The sequence below is a fragment of the Mus caroli genome, chromosome 11 (assembly GCF_900094665.2).
Source record: "Mus caroli chromosome 11, CAROLI_EIJ_v1.1, whole genome shotgun sequence".
Classification (NCBI taxonomy): Eukaryota; Metazoa; Chordata; class Mammalia; order Rodentia; family Muridae; genus Mus; species Mus caroli.
In genome coordinates, this window is record NC_034580.1 from 49121700 (window position 1) to 49126244 (window position 4545).

General features: G+C 40.2%; 1 pseudogene; it reads left to right on the forward strand.

Annotated features, from left to right (window-relative positions):
• Positions 1 to 3160: 3160 nt before the first annotated feature.
• On the forward strand, positions 3161 to 3496 carry LOC110304487 (annotated as a pseudogene).
• Positions 3497 to 4545: the final 1049 nt, after the last annotated feature.

The following is a 4545-nucleotide window of genomic DNA, read 5'->3' on the forward strand; positions in this document are numbered from 1 at the left end:
ACTGGAAACTGTGCCAAACAATGAGAAGAACAGAAATTCCCTGGCCCCAAGTCCCCAGAGCTGTTCTATCTCTTTGGGAGAAGGAAATCACATTCTCTTGAATACAGGTGGAGAAGATATGGAGGAGGGTTATGTCTGCTTTGGAAGGAAGAAGGCATCACTGAGAAGTCTGCAGTGATACAGGCCAGTCTGTCTTATGAGGATCTAATGCAGCATTTGAAAAGCAAGCCTCCTCTGACACTGTATGACACCAAGGAACCGCCTGCTCTCACACCAGCTCTTCTGTGCCTTTGGCATGGGCTTAGATGGGCTATACAGTCTTCTTATCTGTGTCTGTGATACCCAACATTTCTTCTATGTGTTCTGCCATGGGTGATCTAATGCTTGTGTTTCTTACCATTCTGGGGATTATAATTTTGTCTTTTAGGGTTTTGTTTTGTGTTTTGTTTTTCTTGAGACAGGGTTTCTCTGGGTAGCCCTGGCTGTCCCGGAACTCACTCTGAAGACCAGGTTGCCTGTGCCTCCAGAGTGCTGGGATTAAAGGTGTATGCCACCACACCCAGCTATCTCTTAGATATTTAAACATTTTGATGACAGAGGGATCTGGGCATTCTGAATGTTTCAGGAAAGATTGTGATCTTATAACATATCCTGATGTTGTTATTATTGTTGTTGAGGGTGTAGGAAATACTTTGTAACTTTCTACATCCCGCAATTTTTCTGTGAATTAATTTTTTTCTCTAATCCATTTTAGATGTACATGGCAGTGTTTGCTTTTATTTGAAACTTTTATATCCTTTGTGTGTGTGTGTGTTATATGTATGTGTTTATATGCAAATGGGGAGGTGTAGGGGTGGTGTACATGCATACATATGTGTATGCTTGAGGAAGCCAAGATCAACATCACATGTCTGCCATAATGATTTCTACCTTATTTTTTGAGACATGGTCTCTCAATAAACCTGGAGCTCGATGGTTGAGCTGGCAAGAGGGCCCCCAGCACAGAGGTTACAGATGTGCGTGGCTGTGCCTAGCTTCGCATGGTAATAGTCCCCACTCAGGTCCTCAGGCTTGCAGAGCAGACACTGTAGCAACTGAGCCATCTTCTCAGCACTCAGTCTGAGATTTATTTGGCTCAAAGTTCCTTAGATGGTGATTTTTTTTTTTAAACTTTAGGGAAGTTTTGTTTAACCTTCTCGTCCTTATTTTTGTTAAAATATGGTAAAAATTCTGGACAACAATATTCTGCTTTGGGAAATATATTGAGGTTGTTCTTATGAGTCTTTTAGCAAACTGTATAATTGATGTTTATAAAATACAGTGTTTACTATTTCTAGTAAGCTTGGCTTACTTATTAATAATAGTCAAATTTCTAGATATTTCTCTGTTCTATTAAAGTTAGAATTAAGCTTAAAATGCATATTGTGATAACAGTTTTCTCAATTTTGCAATCAATCCCCTTTTTATTATTGCTTTGGTTATTTTAAAGCTATGATTCAGCCTAGAAATGCTTATGAATATTTATCTTTATTTTGGTTTAAAACAAACTATTTTCATTTTCTTTAGCTACTTTTGCCTCTTAATCTTTCTGATTTCTCCTCATCTCATGTTATCACTCACTTTTTTGTAATCTAGCTTCTGGTGTCCATGTCTACTTTCAAACTACCTACAAATTCAATACTAAGACAGAAAGACTGCCCATGTCTGTAGATTATGAAAAATCAGTTTTGTAAAAATGACCATGGCTGCCAAAAGCCATCCACAGATTCAGTGTAGTCAACATTATCAAAATACCAGTGACACCCTCCCTAGAAATAGCAAAATTAGTCTTACATTGATCTAGAAACTGCAAAGACCTTGAATACCTAAGGCAATAGTGCACAGACCAACATGTGCAAACCAGCATGGTGTGGACACAAAGAATAGACACATCCCTTACAGAATATTCCACTAGGCTCCTCCCAGGGACTTAGCAATTGCTTATGGTGTCACCTGCCTCTGTACCAGCTTGTGTTCTCATGCTAATTATGTTACCCCAAAACCCAAGAAAGCCAGTCCCCAGCTGGTCAATATAGTTACTAATGGCCAATGGCTGGGCAGAAAGACAGAGGTGGGACTTTTAGGATTCCCAGAAAGGGACTGAGGAAGGAGGAAGAGGGCATTTGGCCAGGATGAGGGCATAGGAGATGGACCATGCAGGAAAGGTGCAGGAGGGTGAGGCAGCCAACATGTAGATACTGGGGGAAAGCAACCCCAGGAGGGCTGCCTAGCAGGATCCAGGGCAGCAAAGATAAAATATAAAGTATTAACTCAGGAATATCAGAGGAGATATTCCTCATGTGTATATTAGCACATGAAGTTAGGGAGTGGCTCAGCCTTTGAGCTGTTTAAAGCATATTAAAAATAAGGCTGCTTGTGTGTGTCTTACTTTCCGGAATTCAAAACATTTGGGTGTGTGTAATGGAAGCACCCCACCCAGGAAGTATAGAGCGGATTAACAACTACTGCAACAGATGGCACCCAATGTGGGGTTTGTAATCACTTTTAAAAATGATTTGGAGATTCCCAAGTGGAATATGCATGGCTTCCCTGTAAGATTAGGAGGTGGGAGAATTGGTTTCTTAGCAGAGCTACAGTATTTTGCCCGAGCCACATGGTTTCTTCCCAAGCACAAGTTTGGAACAAACAAAGGGTATGCTAATCTGGCACACATAATTCTGGGGTTCATGGTGTGAGTTAGGAAACATCACTGTCCTCCTAGCTGACCTGGTGGTGGGGATTTATCCCAGGGACCTTCTCAAAGTCTTCTGGCTGCCTCTGAGAGTTTGAACTCCAAGGTGCTGGAAGCTCCTGCTGTGCAAAGAGACAGGGCTGCTAGGAAGGCAGAGAGAGAGGCAGAAAGTAGAAGCTGCTGGCCTCCAACAAGCAGATAATCAAAGGATAGAGATGAATGAAATTTGATTTAATCATTTTTTAAGGATAGAAGGTAGTAATTGTTTAAGTGTTTTTAAATATACATGGAGTAAAGAAATCCAGACCTTTGGTTACAAATGTAGGAAACAAAGGCACGGAGATAGAATAGTGTTTCAAAACATAGACAGAAGAGATTACTTTAGGGCACTAGTAATCCAGAAAATAAAAGCAAGACTTGAACAATGAGATGGTAAACTTGATTACTGCTTCTTCTGAGCTTGCTCCTGCATGCTTTTGGCATCCGTGTCACCTCACCAGTGTTTCTCAGGCTGAACTTGACAAAGCTGCTGAGGAGGTAAAGTGCCTCAAGACTCAGCCAACTGATGAAGAGATGCTGTTCATCTACAGTCACTTCAAACAAGCTACCTTGGGTGATGTAAGTACAGATCAGCTGGGGCTATTGGACCTCAAGGGCAAAGCCAAGCAGGACACATGGAACAAGTTGAAAGTTTCCAAGGGAAGTGCCATGAAGACCTATATAGAAAAGGTAGAAGAGCTAAAGAGAAATACGGAATATAAATGACCAGATTTGGTGGCCAGCCACACGTGTGACAAGTGAAGACGTAATGCCTTGGTTTTTTTTCTAATGTAGATGATTGGCTCTGATACATTAGGGCCAGAGTTAATCTCTGCTCCTCCTCCCTGTGTAGGTTTTACCTAAAATGAATTAAAAGTACATTTGTTACAAAAAAGAAAAGAAAAAGGAAAAGAAACATGAGATGGCATCAAATTAAAAGTCGTCCACACAGCAAGACAATCAATCCATAGAGTGAAGAAACAACCTAGAGCAGTGGTTCTCAACCTGTGGGTCATGATCCCTTTGGCAAACCTCTGTCTCCAAAAATATTTACATTACAGTTCATAATGGTAGCAAATTTACAGATATGAAGTAGCAATAAAAATAGTTTTATGGAGGGGGTGTGGTGATCATAACATGAAGAATTGTTAAATTTCACACTGTATTAAAGGCTCACAGAGTTAGGAAGGTTGAGAACCACTGGTCTAGAGAATGGGAGAAAATTGTTGCTAGATACTTATCTGGTAGGACATTAATAATCAATATATATATATATAATATATATATTGTGTGTATATATATATATATATTGTGTATATATATATGTGTGTGTATGATGTATGCATATATATATATTCCAAACAACAAATAGGAAAATGAGCTAATGGGATGGTTTTCAAAAGAAGCATGAATGGCAGGTAACACAGAAAGAGGTGTTAGGTATCCTTAGCCATTAGGGGAATGAAGGTTAACACTACCTAGAGTTTCCTTTCAACGAGTGTGAATGGCTATCACGAAGAAAACAATAAATGGCATTGAGTATGCATGAAAGGGGAGCACTCTCACACTGTTGGAGGGAATGTAAATTAGTGTGGCCACCATGGAAGTCCATATAGAGTCTCCTCAAAAAGCTAAAAATAGAACGTCATGTGATTTCAGTCATGCCATTCCTTGGTACATACTCAACAAAATCGAGAGATGTCAGCTGACACCAGACATCTCTGTGCACCTCTGTTTATGGTGACCCTGTGGAACCAGCATAGGTGCCCAGCAAT